The 19,596-nt window shown below is 39.1% G+C and overlaps 1 protein-coding gene across 9 annotated transcripts in view; it reads left to right on the forward strand.

The window, feature by feature from the left end:
* The window catches only part of MYCBP2 (MYC binding protein 2), a 977,923-nt gene that overhangs the window by 164,691 nt on the left and 793,636 nt on the right, over window positions 1–19,596 (forward strand). The gene's annotated exons all lie outside the window — the stretch shown is intronic.

The following is a 19,596-nucleotide window of genomic DNA, read 5'->3' on the forward strand; positions in this document are numbered from 1 at the left end:
CTGTGGCAATTCTGATCCAGAATCCTGTGGACTTCCTTTAGATCTGTCTTGTCCTCCTAGAAGAAGGTCTTCACCTTAAGGACTTTACTTTACTAAATATATTAAACAGTTGGGAATGGCTCTCTCTATCAAGTTAGAGGCTGACATTGAACCCAGAGCTGAACTACTTGATGCCTTGGATTTCGGTGAACCTCCTAATGAGTTGCTTAAGTCGCCCTTATGTAGTCTCCTCAAGGACGCGCACTTCAAAAATTGGGGAACTCCTTTTTCTGTTGCTATAACTCCACAAAAAAATTTATTACCTCTACAGAATAATATCCTTCTAGGTTTGACAATCCACAACTCCAACATCAGTCACTGCTTGTAGAATCAACCCTTTAAAAATCCAACAGCTCCAGGGTTTATGCCTCTGCAAAACCAGGAAGGGAGGGGGAGGACTATGGATAAATTTGTTTGTTGACTTTATCAAAATTCTATGTTGGCCAACAGACTTCTAAAACTCTGGCAAGGCACTTATCTGATTTTGAGCAATATATTTCTTCAAATCGTCTTGAGGATTTTCAGAACACAATATCCTACAAACAAGAAAGTATATGGCAAGAACTGCATTTTAAATCATACAAGAGAATTCAAGTAAACAAAAATAAGTAAGCAAAACAATTTGTGCTCAGTAATAAAAACATACTCTAAAAGCCAGTGGAAGGCAAGAGAAATATGTTGAGCACTTCTACCTCCATTAATTCAATAATAATAGCAGATGGTCTCATATACATATAACATATACAGAAAAATTACTTATCTTAAATAAGTCAGCATATGCTCTTGTAGTTCATTTGTAGTCCAAATGGAGGGCAGTAGACAATAACGTGCCACAAGTCCTTAACCAGCTGGAAAAGAGTATTATCCCAGGACAAGCAGGCAGCATATTCTCAACATATGGGTGATGTCAACCATGGAGCCCCGAGGCGGACAGCTTCACAAGCAGACTTGCTTGAAAAACTTTTGGAAAGTTAGCGACTGCCGCACCGCGCATTCGCGAATGCCTTCCCGCCCAACGTAGGATGTGCGTCTCCTCAGTTCTAAGTTTTCCGTGGAGCTAAGAAGCACTCGTTTCAAGGCTCTGCGCAAGAGTTAGTTCTACTCATGCATTCTCACCGTGAATCATGTATTTTCTTAATGAAAACTACTGGGTCAAACTTAAAGCTATGTCTCCCCAAAGAGCAGAATCATACAACAAAACTGGAAAGGAAGAACTAATAAAGCAAATTTCACTTAATATATAAACTTTCAACCTGAGAGGTGCTCAGAATCTTGAAAAACAAGGTGGAATAAATGCTAACGGGGACAAGCCCCTATAGACATTTCAGTGTTCTATCATTGCATTCTCTCCCGTGTTAGAAAGAATATAGTGAACCAATTTTTCCAAAAATTTTTTTGGAAAAATTGGTTCACTATATTCTTTCTAACACGGGAGAGGATGCAATGATAGAACACTGAAATGTCTATAGGGGCTTGTCCCCATTAGCATTTATTCCACCTTGTTTTTCAAGGTTCTGAGCACCTCTCAGGTTGAAAGTTTATATATTAAGTGAAATTTACTTTATTAGTTCTTCCTTTCCAGTTTTGTTGTATCATGTATTTTCTTTACAGGGTCACTGTGTTTATCTGTGCGTTTGTAAAAAAAAGAAAAAAAAAAGTTTTGTTTGTTTTTTTGATCGTATCACTGCGGGGCCTACTCCACGGCCTCAGCCTGCGGGCTTCGATTTAGCTGCGGCCGTGTTCCATTCCATGTCCCGGCCGGTCACGGGGTTCAAGAAATGTAGTGGGTGTCAAGGCGCGATCTCTATCACTGACCCACACAAGTGGTGTGTACAGTGTTTAGGACCTGATCATCGTCTAGAATCGTGCGCTCGCTGTGCTACACTTCAAAATCGAGCCCTTAAACGTTGTCGAGTTCAGATTCAGAAAATCTTTGGGGGAATGGATGTGTCTTCAACTAAAACCTCGACCCCGATTCTGTCCCCGACCTTGACTCCATTATAATTTTCTAAGGGGCCAAAACCTTCAACCTCAACCTCTATCTCACTCAAACCTTCCTCGATGGGGAAATCTTTGTCTTCGGGAATCAGCTAAATCTTCTCCTGAGCAGCTGTTATTCTCAGTGTCTCCATCAGGTAAGATAGCTAAGCCAACCCCTCTGGACATGCCACCCTTGGAACTGGTGGGACCGAGGTTATCCAGGAAATGTGTCTCAAAATCAAGGCAACACTCTTCCTTGAGGTCGTCTTCCTCGAAGTCCATAGCCACATCAATTGTACCAGATCCAGTGGTCTCGGTGCCGGTTTGCAGAATATGTTGGAAACTATTCTGCATCAGGAGTTTGGTAACATGCTTGCCAAATTGACTCCTGCCTCGACTCTGCTTTCTGCAGTCCAGCCTGAGCACTCAACAGTATTACAAGGAGTCGAGTCCTTGAAAGTGCCTCAAGTTCAATATACACACACTGTAAAAGGAGTTGAGTCCTTAAGAGTGCCTTGAGATACCTCTACACAAGAAGTTGAGTCCTTCTCAGTGTCGCTCAACGACTTCCATCCTACCTCTACACATAAGACATTGCCTTCTTCTTCAAGCTACAGAACGAGGACTCCTCGACATTCATTTTCGAGGTTGGGTTCGACTCGATCACGGGACCGTAATTCGAGGCATAGTTCTTCCCCACATCATTTGTCGAGGCATGCATCGAGACCCAGGTCTTCTCGAGACAGTCCTTGTTTATCGAAGCATCGACCACCACTCCTTTGTTGAGGAGATCTGTTGTGGAGCACCACCATTCTCGTCAGTTGAGTTCTTCTCCTGAGAGGTTTTCTTCACCAGCTGGTTTTTCAAAACGAAAACATTATGCTTCCTCAACTCATTCCAGAAGTGGGCGTTCATCTGCATCTTTGCCTATGGATTCAGATCTCAGGTATGAATACTCCAGAGAGGCTTCATCTTCGTTCTCTGCTGTGAAAGGTACCTCAATGGGTTCTCCTACACCTTTTCCTCAAAGAGGTCATCATACCTCTTCAGATCCAGTGTTCTTTACAAAATTTCTATGCCAAATGAATAAATATCTTAACATCACTTTGAAATCTGACTCAAAATACTCTAAGGAGTATTTGGAAGAACTGGGTATGTCTCATCCTCCTAGGGATTCTCTCAAATTACCCGTGAATGGCATTCTTTCTCAGACTTTCAAAATAAATCTGGATACACCATACTCTGTTCCTGCTGTGCCAGCAAAGATGGAATCTCAATATAGGATGGTTCATTGTAAAGGATTTGAGAAGTCTAAACTATCACATCAATCTCTTCTAGTTGAATCCTTTTTGAAAAGATCTAATCCTGCCAAGGTTTATGCCACATTCCCTCCTGGTTGAGAGGGAAGAACTATGGACAAGTTTGGCCGCCGACTGTATCAAAATTTGATGATGACAAACCGAATTTTGAACTACAACTTTGTCTTTATTTCTTATCTGAAGCATTTGGTCAACGCCATACCTAATTTTTTCAAGTATCTTCCTCAACATTGACTTCCAGAGTTTCAACACATGCATCACACTCTGGGGTCAACTTCGCATGCATATGGTTCAAGCTGCATATGATGCATTTGAAATGTCCTCTAGAGTCACTGCGTTCTCGGTGGCAATATGCCATATTGCCTGGCTCCGCACCGTAGATATGGACCTGAATCTACAAGATCGACTGGCCAACATCCCATGCCAGGGCAATGAGGAGTTTGATGACTCTATTGAGGCAGCTACAAAGCGCTGTTCTGAGCATTAGAATTTGTTTGCCTCCATAGTCAGACCAAAGCCAAAGCCTTCCACCGCTAAGGGTTATAGGCCTCTTCCATTGTACCAGAGGCATTATCCTCAAAGGTCAGCACTTTATTCAAGGCCGCCGCCTAAGAAACAGCAGCAGCAGCAGCGTAAACCTCAACCTCCTGCTGTACCTAAGGCCTCTCAGTCTTTTTGACCATCTAACATAGAGCATAACCTCAATCATTCTGCCTCTATCCTCTCTTCTCCCCATTGGTGGTCATCTCCATCATTTTTGCCAACGATGGGAGCTCATTACATCCGACCTCTAGGTCCTCACAATCATCAGGGAAGGTTACTCTCTTCACTTCATCCAGGTTCCACCAGATCTTCCCCCAAGAGAATATCCTTCCAATCCGTTGCCGACCACCCTTCTTCTTCAGGAAGTTCAAGCTCTGCTTCATCTCCGTATCATCGAGAAAGTTCCTCTGGAACAGCAGAGCACGGGATTTTACTCCCGTTACTTCCTTGTCCCGATGAAGATGGGGGATCTACGATCTATCTTGGATCTCAGAGCTCTCAACAAATTTCTTGTCAGAGAAAAATTTGGGATGCTGTCTCTAGTAGCCTTGTATCCCCTTCTAGATCACAACGATTGGTTATGCTCTCTAGATCTCAAAGAGACTTACACTCACATTCCCATTCATCCAGCTTCTCGCAAATTTCTCAAATTTTGGCATCATCTCCCAGAGTTTTTACCATGTGCCTGGGGATAGTAGGTCTTCAGGTTTTTCCGAACCTGGACGATTGGCTCATCAAAGATTCAACATCTCAGGGGGTTATTGTAGCGACCCAACAGACTATATGGTTCCTCCAAGGTTTGGGAGTCGAAATAAACTTTCCAAAATCCCAGCTACAGCCCTCTAAGACTCTACAGTTCATTGGAGCTGTACTGGACACTGTGCAATTCAGAGCATTCCTTCCTCAACAACGTCAGGATACTCTCATACAACTTTGTCAAAAAGTGTCATCCCTCACTTCACTCTCAGCGAGACACATGATGATTTTGCTAGGTCACATGGCCTCTACAGTTCACGTGACTCCTTTTGCCAGACTTCACCTCAGAATCTCTCAATGGACCCTGGCATCTCAGTGGGCGCAGGCTTTCGACCCACTCTCTCAGCACATTACAGTGACTCCTTTATTGAGACAGTCTCTCCACTGGTGGATGCTCTCTTCCAATCTCTCCAGAGGTTTACTGTTTCAGACACCCCCTCATCATAAGGTTCTCATGACAGATTCCTCGACCTATGCTTGGGGGGCTCATCTCGACAGTCTCCTTACTCAAGGGCATTGGTCCAGCACAGATTGTCGGTGTCACATCAATCTGTTGGAATTTAGAGCGATATTCAGTGCTCTCAAAGCTTTTCAGCATCTTCTTCACGATCAAGTAGTCCTCATTCGTACAGACAATCGAGTCGCCATGTACTATGTCAATAAGCAGGGAGGAACAGGATCTCTTCCTCTTTGCCAGGAGGCTCAGAAGGTTTGGAATTGGGCAATTCTTCACATCTTTCTGAAAGCCATCTACATTCAAGGAGAGAAAAACTTTTTAGCGGACAAATTGAGTTGTCTTCTACAGCCTCACAAGTGGACGCTCAATTCCTCGCCTCTCCTTCACATTTTTCCTCAATGGGGAACTCCTCAAATTGATCTCTTTGCATCTCCCCACAACAACAAGCTGCCTCAGTTTTGCTCCAGGATATACTCTCCTCATCGCCTCGAGGCAGATGCTTTTCTTCTGGAATGGACAAATCAGTTTCTGTATGCATTCCTCCATTTCCTCTCATTCTCAAGACACTCGTCAAACTCAAACACAAACATGCCACCATGATTCTCGTAGCTCCTCAGTGGCCCAGACAACCATGGTTCTCCCTTCTACTTCAACTCAGCAGCAGGGAGCCACTACTTTTACCAGTTTTTCCGTCTCTTTTGACACAGGGTCAGGGGTCTCTGCTTCATCCCAACCTGCAGTCTCTGCACCTGACATCTTGGTATCTTTCAATGTAATTGCCAATTTCCAGTTCTCTCAATCTGTCCAGGACATTTTAGAGGCTTCCAGAAAACTTACTACTAGGCAATGTTACCATCAGAAATGGACTAGGTTTTCTACTTGGTGCGCCTTTCATCACAAGGAGCCTCAATCTATCTTCTTGGATTACCTATTGCATTTATCTCAATCAGGTCTCAAATGAACATCCATTAGAGTCCATCTCAGTGCAATTGCTCCTTTCCATCAGCCCTTGGAGGGGAAACCTTTATCTGCTCATCCTATGGTTTCCAGATTTATGAAAGGACTTTTCAATGTCAAGCCACCTCTCAAACTGTCTTCTGTGGTTTGGGATCTCAATGTTGTTCATGCTCAGATGATGAAGCTTCCATTTGAACCAATGTCCACAGCTCATCTGCAATATCTCACTTGGAAAGTGGTCTTCCTTATATCTCTTACGTCTACTCGTAGAGTCAGTGAGCCACAAGCTTTAGTAGTGGACCCACCTTTTACAGTAGTGGTCCTCTGTACTCATCCTAAATTCTTACAAAAAGTAGTTTCAAAATTTCATCTCAATCAATCCATTGTACTTCCAGTGTTTATTCCAAAGCCTCATTCTCATCCTGGAGAAACAACTCTTCATACTCTGGACTGCAAGCGTGCTTTGGCCTTCTATTTACAAAGGACTAAGTCACAAAGATCTTCTCAACTTTTTGTCTGCTTCGATCCAAATAAATTGGGACATCCAGTTTCCAAGCACACCATCTCCAACTGGTTGGCTGCTTGCATCTCTTTCTGTTATGCTCTGGCTAGACTGCCTGTACTTGGTCGAGTCACAGCCCTTAAAGTTAGAGCCATGGCGGCATCTGTAGCTTTCCATAGCTCTACTCCTATTGATGAAATCTGCAAAGCTACCACTTGGTCCTCGGTTCATACTTTCACCTCTCATTATTGTCTGGATTCTTTTTCCAGATGGGATGGCCACTTTGGCCAGGCAGTATTATAAAATTTATTCTCCTGAATTACCAACACTCCCAACATCCCATTCTGGTTAGCTTGGAGGTCATCCATATGTTGAGAATATGCTGTCTGCTTGTCTTGGAATAAAGCACAGTTACTTACCGTAACAGGTGTTATCCAGGGACAGCAGGCAGATATTCTAACAACCCACCCACCTCCCCTGGTTGGCTTCTTAGCTAGCTATCTGAACTGAGGAGACACTGAGGAGACGCGCGCCCTGCGTTGGGTGGAAAGACACTTGTGCATGTGCGGTGAGGCAGTCGCGAACGTTCTAAAAGTTCTTCAAGCAAGTCTGCTTGTGAAGCTGTCCGCATCAGGGCTCCGTGGATGACATCACCCATATGTTGAGAATATCTGCCTGCTGTCCCTGGATAAACACCTGTTACAGTAAGTAACTGTGTTTTTTGACCTGATCATTCTTTTACTTTCTTTGGTGGTTCATGTTTTTTTAATTCCCACAGAAATCAGATATTCACTTGATTGATGAAACAGAAGATACAGTAGATTTACCTGTAACTTTAGGTTATTCAAGATCTCATTTCCCAATTTTAATGGCAATGTATATGTTAGGTAATCAAACATATACATAGTGTCTGGAAAAAATGGGACCCCCAATATTTTTCCATATAATCCAAAATTTTCTACTGCAGCAGAAACTTCCGTCTAAAATTCAAGATTTGCAGACTGACAGTCGCAGTATAGAAGTTTCTGATAAGCAATTTTTGCTTTTGATCAATTTATAAGAAAAGGCAGTCACTCTACAAATCCCCCGAGGAAGATCCGTTTAGGAATGAAACGCCTCTCATCAACAGTTGTCGGGAGTTTTCATTGATATTCCAGCGTTGATGGTGGCTGGTTCCACCTAAGATAAGTGTTGCCTTTTTGCATAACATTATGGTTGTTTGATATATTTGATTTAAATAACCCCCCCCACACAAAAAATGGGGTTTTGTATATGAAATACAGGAATAAAGGTTTTTCCATGGTCAATCAATATTTTTAGCAATTGAAATGGTAGGAAGGAGGGCCAGAGCATAAATGATTACAACACCAAACCCAGGATGCGGACCTGGAATGATATATAGATCATAGGAAGTCCTGTGATCTGATCATCTAATATGTTATGATATGCTCACCTCTGTTCCTTAGTGAGAATTACATATAAATTTCAGATGGAAACTTCACTTAATTGATAGATAATGATTGCCAAATAAATTCAGTTAGTATTGATGTGAAACAGAATTAAAGTAGTAGCTATTTTTTTTTTTTAGCACTTTTAAGAAATTTTCAGAGTTCCTACACATAAAGTTTCATATAAACATTGTGTTACCCATACTTTTTCTACAGTTTAAACTGGGTAAGATGGAATTTTAGGTAGTATGTTTTTTGGTACTTTATTTTTCAGCAGGATGGAACTCCATTGCATTGAGCTCACAAAACAGTTGAGATCTTAATGAAACTCCAGAATTCATTGAGCCAATAACTCAGTGGTGTTAAAGACATCATGAATGTATCAAGATTGAAGAGGGACACTTTAACAACAAATTATGAATTAACTTAAGAACCCCTCCATCCTAATGTATTTTGAAAGACCATAATAAATGTTTAAACAATTGCAAATTATTTTGAAACTATTTAAAGGGACCTATTTTTTCCAAGACATTTATAGTATAAGTGAATTCAATTGTTTTCCTTTTGCTCCCTTAAAGTTGTGTAGTAACACTACAATTAAAGGTATAAACTTGTGGGATGTGAGTTAAGGTTCATTCAAAATGTCCAGGCAGTGTCATTTGAATTACACACATGAATTATTGTTAAAAATTGTTCACCAGGGGGCGCTATTGAGCTGCAGAGCAAAATGGCCGCATAGTCTCCTCTCTCCTCTCCTGATTACTAGACTATCAATACAGAGCAAGTTTTAAACTTTATATTTGCTATAAAAAACTGAATATATCTGCAAATAAAATGTCAGCGAGTAAATCTGCAAAACCAGAAAATCAATCAACACAATCTGCTTGACCAAAAAGATCTAAACATGATCCTCCTTCACCGGAAAAACCTTCGACCAGTAAGTCAGTACATGATTCCTCAGATGCAATTTTGGATGAGCTTTGCGCTTTAAAAGATCTAATAACTAAACAATATGGCATTACTTGCGAAATGAAAAGTGAAATAAATTCACTCACTAATTCGTTTGCAGCCTGCAAAGCATGTGTTGAAATGTTAGAGAACCGAGCAGATATGGCGGCGCTCTCTTTCACGCAGTTTGAGGAACAAGCACAGCAACGTTTCAAAAAAATTAGATCAAGAATTGGAAGATCTTTGCAATCGAAATCGCCAGAATAATATTAGAATTATTGGCCTAATGGAAGGTGCCAAAGGTTCGGACCTAACTAAATTTCTCACATAACGTTTACCGGAATTACTAAATATAACAACAGATCTTCCTTTACAATTTGAGCGGGCGCACAGGACGCCATCTTCATTAAACCAGGGATTCACACGACTGAGACCAATCATGGCGAAGTTATTGAGGTATCCTCAGACATTTGCAAATCTTAACTGCTGCAAAACTTGTCACTAATCTAAAGTTTGCAGATAAAAAAATTTATTATTGTTCCCGATCTGGCCAAGACAACTGCCCGAAAGAGAAAATCCTTCTTAGAGATGAGAGCACAGCTAAGATCTTTGGGTGCCAGATACGGCTTGCAATATCCAGCCAGAATGGTCGTGTCCATAAATAATTCAACAAGACACTTCGATTCACCGGAACAACTCCAATCTTTTCTTGATAATCTTCAATCGCAGGATATGTCATCTTCCTGAGATTTTCTCCCTTTTCTGCTGGTGTATGACTGTCATCCTGATTGGTATGATGGAAAGCCTGGGCCCAGGCGGACTTATTATTTTATTGTTCCTTTTACGTTACATTGACCGAAAATTACTCTCTTATTTCCACTATATGGTCTTGAATTCTATGCTTGATACACATCTTGATTTCTTATAAGGACGGAAACGCTAACGCTTGGAGTTGATCTTAATTTCAAATCTTAAGATCTTTATCACTACTCTTGACCTGATTAAACCTGCATTTACTACATTGTCCTAGTTTCAAGAGTAAACATATTAAATGGATATTGAAGCAAAACAATAAATAAAACAAAAGGGTAAAGAAAAGATCTTGAAACTAATTTCTTATTGACCACTGCGTATTCAAATGAAAGCTTACTCAATAAGCGTTAGCACAATTCTGCAACAAACCTGTAAATTGGATTTATCTACAAAATAAATGCAAGTCTCATAAGACAACATTGTAGTTTATGACACTAAATATGGCTACTTGTCCTTTATTTTGACTGTTGTTGGACTGTTAATGGAAAACTTATTATACAAAACATTTGTATTTTTCCTGAAATGTTAATATTAATATGTTTTTCTAGTTCAATAGTTAAATTCAACTAAAATGTAACTCTTGAATATCCTTTTCCACAATATCAGATGAGTCTGGGGGATATTTATGTTCTAGTTTAATATATATAGAAACATAGAAGATGACGGCAGAAAAGGGCTACAGCCCATCAAGTCTGCCCACTCTGCTTACCCACCCCCTGCCCTAATGACCCAATTTCCTTATCTTGACCCTCGTAGGGATCCCACGTGGGTATCCCATTTATTCTTAAAGTCTGGCACGCTGTCTGCCTCGATCACCTGCACTGGAAGCTTGTTCCAATGATCAGCCACTCTCTCTGTGAAGAAATACTTTCTGGTGTCGCCATGAAATTTTCCGCCCCTGAGTTTGAGCGGGTGCCCTCTTGTGGCCGAGGGTCCCTTGAGAAAAAAAATATCATCTTCCACTTTAATACTAGTTTAACTTTCTGCTCAACAGGTAATAATTGCAAAATATTTCATCTCATTTCTCCATCATCTGCATAATATGTTATTGGCATATCTAAAGCTATCACCATGTTGACTTTAGGTTGATATCTTACAATGTGATATTATGATTTTTTATCACTATGTTGTGCTCTCTTGCTCTCTCCATTATTGTTCTGTTTTTGAGGGAGAGAACTTATGCACCTTTGTTCTCCTGGTCAATGGCACCATTCATTCTTGTTTTTTTTGGCTAGGCTGTTTTGGTCCTTGATGCCTACTGTTCTGGTTTGATATATGTTCAGAGTTCTTTCTGGGGTTTTTTTCTCCTTTTTGGGCATATTGCAATTTTTTCCTTTCATACTATAATATACTTGATACTTTTTTTTCCCAGACCTCTTTTTCTTATCCTAACACATTGACTGTATGACAACTGTTAAACAATCGCCAGTCACTGTTGTCTCCTGGAATGTCAATGGATTAAACAATCCTATTAAAAGAAGGAAAGTGTTACTTCACCTAAAGCAAAAATCTCCTCATATAATAATGTTACAAGAGACACACCTCTCTACCACCTCTTCTCTGACGAAATCTTGTCCCTGGATCGCCTCGGCGTATCCATATTATTCACGAAATCAATTCAACCCAAGATCATTAATTAAGCTATTGACCCTAATGGTAGATGGATTATAGTGCAAGTAGATTTACATAACACTCACCTACTTTTAATAAATGTCTATGCCCCAAATAGTGATTCTCCGGAATTCTTTATAGATTTACTGAATACAATTCAAACCTTTGAACCTTACCAATCATTATGGCGGGGGATTTCAGCATTCCTTTTGATCTCTATATAGATAAATAATCCAGTTCCAAAGCATCCCAACAAAAAACACATATCTCTTTTCATTCACTCATCACACAATTACATCTCTCAGACTCATGGCGACTTCAACATCCTTCGGCTAGAGAATATACTTATAATTCCATTCCACACAATAGCTTCTCACGATTAAATTATATCTTTGTATCTCATCAACTACTAAATTCAGTCACTAATACATATATATCTCCAATATTTATTTCAGATCATTCGTTGATATCTTGTGCTCTCTTTTGGAATGATAATCCTACTCCCAAATATCCTTTATGGAGAATGCAGACTGCACTTCTTGAGGACGAACAGATTGTTAAACGTATTAAGAATTTTAGCAAAGATTTCTTTGAAAGCAACATTTCTTCTGACACTAACCCTTTAATAACTTGGGAAGCTTTTAAAGCCTCCTTGAGGGGAGAATTCATTTCAATTAACTCACATAAATCTAAATCTGAAAAGCCTCAATAGTAGCTCTAGAGAACCAAATCGCTGAGCAGGAACATAAGTATACTGTCACAAAAGATCCTCAAATATATAATAAACTATGCCAACTTAAATGCCAATATAATCGCTTTGTTTCTATACAAGCAGGAATGCAAATCTTCATGACCGAAGCTAAATACTATGCATAAGGAAATAAAAGTAGCAAAATGCTAGCTTCTTATCTGAAAAGAAAAAAAAAGTTAAATTCAGATTCCAGCTATCCAAAATGAGGACAATATAAATATAACCACGTATTCTGATTATAAACACATTTCATGAATATTATGAAAAATTATACCAATCAGAATCACCCTCAACTACGGCTCCATTACTTTCCTTCTTACAAAATTTGGAAAGACCAACATGGTCTGCTTCCGATAATATTGTTTTAAACAAGACACTAGATGTAGAAGAAATTCTTGCTGCATTAAAACTATTACAATCCAATAAATCTCCAGGAGCCGATGGAATTCCTGTGCAATTCTATAAAATCTTCAAAACTGACCTATCACAACATCTCCTTGAATTATTTAATTACTTATCTCTTGATACTGTTCAACATAGTCGTTTTGCTGAGGCGATAATCATGGTTATCCCAAAACCTAATAGAAACCTCTTACGAGTACAAAATTATCGGCCAATTTCACTTCTAAATGTAGACTACAAATTATATGCTAAAGTCCTGGCAAATCAAATTAAAGCCGTCATCCATAAAGTTATTCATCCCAATCAGATTGGCTTCATGCCAGGACGTCTTATTGCAGACAACTCTAGATTATTCTTCCACCTATCTCACATAGCTGATACTTCTCAAAACCCTATCATAGCCTTATCCCTTGATGCCGAAAAGACTTTTGATAGAATTGAATGGAATTATCTCTTTCACTTATTAGATTGGTTTGGAGATCAACCCCCTTTCACTCAAATGATCAAGGTTCTTTATTCAAATCCCTTGGCTAGAATTATTGCAAATAATTCCCTCTCCTCTTCTTTCCATTTATATTGAGGAACTAGGCAAGGCTGCCCTCTATCGCCCTATCTATTTAATCTAGCACTAGAACCGTTACTTATTCATATCAGAAATAACCCAAACATCTCTGGCATAGTATGTAAATCTCTTGAAGTAAAACTTTCTGCTTACGCAGATGATGTTTTCCTCTATATTTCCAATCCAGAGACATCGATTAAAGAGCTCTTACAGACTATTACTATCTATTCATCTTTCTCAGGATACAAATTAAACCAAGAAAAAAACGGAAACCCTTCCATTTAATCATTATGCCAACTCAGACATGATCAAAACCTATAACTTAATGTGGGCTTCGGAGAAATTGAAATATCTTGGCATAGAACTTAATAGATCCCTTCAAAAATCCATTGATATTAATATACACAAAATACTTCAAATAGTAAAAAAATTAATCCAATCCTGTCATCCTCTCTACCTCTCCTGGAGGGGGCGCCTAGAAACAATTAAAATGATGTTCATGCCCAAAATAAACTACATTTTACTCATGATCCCTTGTCTTTTCCCTCCTTCATTTTACAAAAAAATAGACTCTCTTTTATCTTCCTTTTTATGGAAAAATAAACAACCATGCATAACTTAAAAAAAACTCAAATTAGGAAAAGAGAATGGTGGAGTTCTTTTTCCAGATTTTTATGCCTATCATAAGGCATTTATTATTCACCAAGGCCTCTATTGGTTTGCAGATCAAGAAATATATTCACCGATATGGTTTGAAACTGAAAAACAACTAATATTGCCACTTCAACCACATGCTTACTTGACTGCCCCACACTCTTTACCTAGCAATCCCTTAATTCAGACCACGGCCAAATGCCTTTTGGAATTTGACATACACTTAGACTCTCCCCATACCAAATCAATATTTACCTCTCTTTGGTTTAACTCTAAAATTCTCATTAATAAAAAAACATTTTTATGGAAAGAATGGATAGATAAGGGTGTTTTCATACTTGCTGATATATTGGATTCAAATAACATATTACTTCCATTCACATCCATCCAAACTAAATATGCTCTTCCAAGTTCCGCATACTTAAAATGGATGCAACTCCATCATTGTTTATCTGATACATCCTTTACTGATACAGTTATATCTCATCCCCCTACTCTCCCTACAATAGCTACAAAATTGTTGATAACAGGACATGTTGCTTCCCTTATATATAAACTTTATACTACTTGGAATAATATACCTAATACTACACTTAAAGATGTTTGGGAAAGGGATTGTGGTCATCAATTGGATGACAGAGATTGGGCATTCCTTTGGTCTAAATCATTACGATCTTTATCATCAGCAAATACACTTCAATCTATGTATTTTTTTATATCATAAAGCGTTATGGACCCCCCCAAACTTAAAACTGCTGGCCTTTTGCCTTCCAATCTCTGCTGGAGCTGTGAAACCCAGCCGGGTTCACTAATCCATATGATATTTGAATGTTCCTTGGTATATTCCTTATGGATAGATGTCTGTATCATAATGAAAAAAACTTTAATTTAGATTGCAATTTATCATTGTCTGTAGTGATTTTTAAATCACACTCTCCACATGTTAGCTTAATGGAATCAGATAAGAAACTTTTTGATATATTATTGACACTTGCACAGAAATTGATTCTTTCCAACTGGAAATCCTCGATTTCACTCCAAGTCCAACACTGGTGGAATTTGGTGTTACAACATCACAAATTTGAACTAGCGTTATCAGAACATAGAGGCCAACTCAGATCTACAAATAAATGTTGGTTTCTTCTATATACTTATTTACATGCTGCTGATCTTTAATTTGCCCAATATGTATTTAATATTATTTATCAATATTATTCAGTGTAAAACTCTATATTATTATAATTGCTTCTTTTCATATACATCCGTCTAACTGTAGAGATCTTCCAATAGTATAATGGAACCCTTTCTTGAATACTGAATATTACTGTAATTGCAGTGTGTAATTGCAGTGTGCCTATTTAATTTTTTTCTTTTGTTCCTCTTTAGTTTGTATGAAAAAATAAATAAACTTTCTTGGGGGGGGGGGGGGAATTTGTTCACCAGGATATCAGATTGACAGACCCAAGGAGATGAAGTAACTTAATTTTTTCAGCGATAAGCAGGTGATCTGCAGGCACACTTGTTGGTGAAGTCCTCTAACTGAGCCTGTGTGCCGGTACTCTCCCCTTAGCTTGTCAGTTTTTTCTTTGACCGTGCCTGATGGGTCACAGCTCTCTCCTCTCTTCAGAGAAAAATAATAAATTAGAATTCTACAGTTTTAAAACGAGTGACTTAAATTTCCCTTAGCATAAAAAAAAGAACAGAGGGCAAGAAACTTAAAACAAGTAGTTTTTAATTAAAAACAAAAGTTCTCAAAAAAAAAAAAAGTAAAAAACAGAACGAATAAGAGGAGACAGCCAAGTCCACGGAAATAGAAGGGACTTCAAAGGCACAAATTCCCCGGTAGCATCAAATGCTGGTAAATACTTTTTTATACGGAGTGCCGGTTCTTGAAGGTGGGCGCTAGGACCGGGAGGGCGCTTTTCAGTGACTGACAAATGCTGCAATGGACGGCGGTGTCTGCTCAGGGGCTCTTTAGGTCTGCCCATTGAAGAAGTAAGCTAAGCCGCACTCTGCACTGCATGCTTCCTCACCCCAAGGCCCTGTTTTGGGGAATAATGGATCATCTTTGACCTCCTGTGAAACCCTAAGCGCAGATAGGGAAGGCTCTCACAGATCAGGTCTCAGCCTTGTGGTCCTCTCCCGTGTAAAAGCAGTAGAACTAACTACAGACTGAGAGGACTCCTGTGGGCCAGGGTTCAGCCTCACAGTTTTTCTCTTGCATTCAACACAGCAGCAATCTCCAAGGAAAGGTAAACACACCGAGCCCTCATTGACTTCTGCAGGATCACAGAGGCTACATATTTTTACATTAGGCTCATTCTATGTACCCTGCTTCCTCCTGTTACTTTTCAGGCATACAGTAGATATAAAAACAAAACCAAAATTAATCAACTCAGAGAGACTGAGGCATTAGCTCCTTTTTCAGTCCTTGCCAGATTTTTGTTATCAGGGACATGTTCAGGCACAAGCATGTCTTTTACTTTTTTCACTCTTCTTTTATCTTCTGAATATTGTAGCCTTGTGGCAGCTGTTGCAACTATTTGTTTTTTGCTTGCAAAATATCTATATCTATCTATCTATTTATCTATATATATGTATATCTTTTTTATCTGGTCTAGGTCCTTGAAATATATTCTTGAGTCTCATTCAGTATAAGAATTACCAGTAGTACTTCAAATTTCTGCACATAACCACATTATTTTTCCTACTAATCTTTCTTTTTGGCGAACAGATCCTGCTTTTATTATCCTAACCCAGTGCAAATACTAAATGCTGCAAATCACCCCAGGTCACTGTCGCATGCAAAGAATGAGAAAATCTTCCTGTTTTTCTGCAGTCGGGTGCTATCTTTTTTTCCCAATTCTGATAGTCTGACCTACAATTTGTAATGCATTCTTGAATTCATCTGCCTTGAAAGTTTAAAGGATAACAAGCTCCAGTCTGTCACCAATATGATATATAATATCAACAGGGTTCTTTCAGGGTCAGACCTGGTCTACTGGACCCCCTTAGCACAAGCATCTACTGCAGATCAAGATTGGCATTTTCAATACTAATAAATTACTACCAAGAGCTTCTCTAAAGCTATTCCATTCTCCTTGTCAATAACTAAGTAACATAGCATTCTCAGGTAGTATATACAGTTAAAATCCCATGCTGCTTCTTGTGACCCTGAACAAGTCACTTGATCCACCACTGACCCAGCTACATTAAGACAGATTGTGTAACCCGCTTTGAGTGAGGTTGTATAACGGATGTGTGTGTTTGTGTGTGGAAATAGCAGTATATAAGTCCTAATGTTTTTTCCTTTTCCCTTACCCTAGTGTGACTATCACTCACTAATTCCGATCACTTACCTATCAGTGGTGCTGGACTATCTTTTGCACCTTTTTCCAAACTCTAGTCTTCCTTCTACTTTAGTCACATTCCCTCAGTGCTATCAAAGCTTCCCATGCATCATTAGACAGATAGCCATTGTCTGTTTATCTTCTAGTTCTTATATGCATGATAGCCCTTATTCATTCCAAGAAGCCTCTGTTTTTCTCCAATGGTTTGAGACTTTGTTTTTGTACTTTTCAATCCTCTTGAACCACTTTCTTTGTCATTATCAAACTCTCACTTAGAAAGTATCATCTTCATCTCTCTTACATCTGTATGAGGTGTTGATACACTTACAAGAAGGTGTCAGTTTCACCTTATACAACTTTCTATTACAATCAGGTACTTTGTCTTATTCATCTGAGGTACCTCCCAAAGATCTTCTCAGCTTTAGCTTGCTACTTGGATCAGACAAGCCCCCACAATATATACTTTTCATCAATTCCAGTTAAACAGCCCCCATAGCTTTGGACAAGGACAGCCTTCTACACAAGGCTGGAGACTGTTATTTCTCTTTTTACTAAGCCCATTACGTTTGAACAAAACGATTTCAGACAACTCTGCTACAACTATGCATCTGTACCTACTACCACAGCTTTAATGAGGATTGCTAAGATAGCATCATTACAGCGGCCTCAGGGATTCTTTATGGAACAAAATCAATCAAACTAGTTTACGGGTGATTAGCTAGTAACACAATTTAATGACAGTCATTACCAAATTGATTTCTACGGTTTTTGAACTGTTCACATCTGCTCAGAAACCCTAGTACTGAGAAGACTTAAAAAAAAAAACAAAACCCAATTCAAGTTCCTGGATACATGTGTACTGCCACATTATCCTAAGTTTTCTTGGTTGAGCAGAAGCAATGCACTGCCCCCTCATCTCCAAGGTACTATGCTATATGACTATGTTTGTACCTAGTAGTACAACCCGCACTTGTTCTGCCCAAAACATACAATATATGTTGAGAGCTCACATTAGTGAGAGAGGTTTCTCAGTCTTCATATCTAGACAGTCAAAGCTCCAAATATGCAGATAGGGTAGATGGTTTTATCTACTACAAAACACTCTCTCTTTTTTTTTTTTCTTCCACCTTAAGTAATATCCACTACTTCAACAAATAATATATAGTGTCAACTGGTGCATTACAGGCGACTGAGGTGGCATATGTAGATTTCAGTGAAGGCAGCCATTGCCATTCCAGAACATTCAACTACTTCAATATACCTAAGTTCTCTACATTTACCGTCTCTTCACAGCACTGGTTGTGCAACTTCTGTCTATTGCCACTAACATGCTTGTGGTCATCACATGCAGGTCATACCAGGGTGGGAATGCACTACTATTTTAATTAAAACTAGATTATTGGTTATTGGAATATTATATACATTGGTATTTTTGATCAATAAAAGGGGGGGGATGATTGTTTTTGAATATTTGTAAGTTCAAAGTGCTTTTCCTGAGTTGTTATATGTTCAGTTACAAATGTATTGCACTGTCAATATTTGAAAATCAATAAAGTTTATATATAAAAAAAGCATGTGACTGAATTTGGTTTTTAAATATCTTAAGGCAGAACCCATTTGAGCCTTTGGATTCTACTTCGCTTTCTTTCCTTACTTAGAAAATAGTTTTTCTCACAGCTTTAACTTCAGCCAGAAGAGTTAGTGAACTTCAAGCACTAGATAAAAGTTAGAAAACATCATAGTATCCGAATTGGTTACCCTGAGTACCTCCTTAAGATACCTCCTCAGAAGTATCTCAGGAGATAATAAAATGGGTCGATGGAAAATTTACCAATCTTAAATTCTTTGCTCTTGCTTGATTTTCATTCATACCTTTTATTAATCGTGTCGCTCTTTTCTGAACCCTCTTGAGTATCGCCATATCCTTCTTAAGGTATAGCGACCAATATTGGACGCAGTACTCCAGGTGTGGGCGCACCATCGCCCAATACAACGGCAGGATAACTTCTTTTGTTCTGGTTGTAATACCTTTCTTGATAATACCTAGCATCCTGTTCGCCTTCTTAGAGGCCGCTGTGCACTGTGCCGAAGGCTTCATTGTCTTGTCCACTATTACCCCCAAGTCCTTTTCTTGGGTACTTTCACCCATTACCAGCCCTCCCATCGTATAGCTGTACTTCGGGTTTTTGTTTCCTACATGCAAGACATTTCCTACAATCCAGCTACCCAAGGAAAACCGGCATCAAAAAGAGCTCATTCCTCTTGGATAGCACAGTGCATCAATTTTTGCTACACAAGAGCAAACCTACAACCTACTGGTTCAATTGGAGCTCATAAAGTATGAGCTACAGCTTCTTCAATCACGAATTTCAAATCCATTCCCATTCAAGATATTTGCAAGGCTGCAACTTGCTTCTCAGTGTATACTTTTACAAAGCACTGTTGCCTGGATCAGAGCTTAGCACAAGAGGTTTGTTTTGGTAAATCAGTATTACAAAACCTAT

Source organism: Geotrypetes seraphini, chromosome 6 (genome assembly GCF_902459505.1).
Source record: "Geotrypetes seraphini chromosome 6, aGeoSer1.1, whole genome shotgun sequence".
NCBI lineage: Eukaryota > Metazoa > Chordata > Amphibia > Gymnophiona > Dermophiidae > Geotrypetes > Geotrypetes seraphini.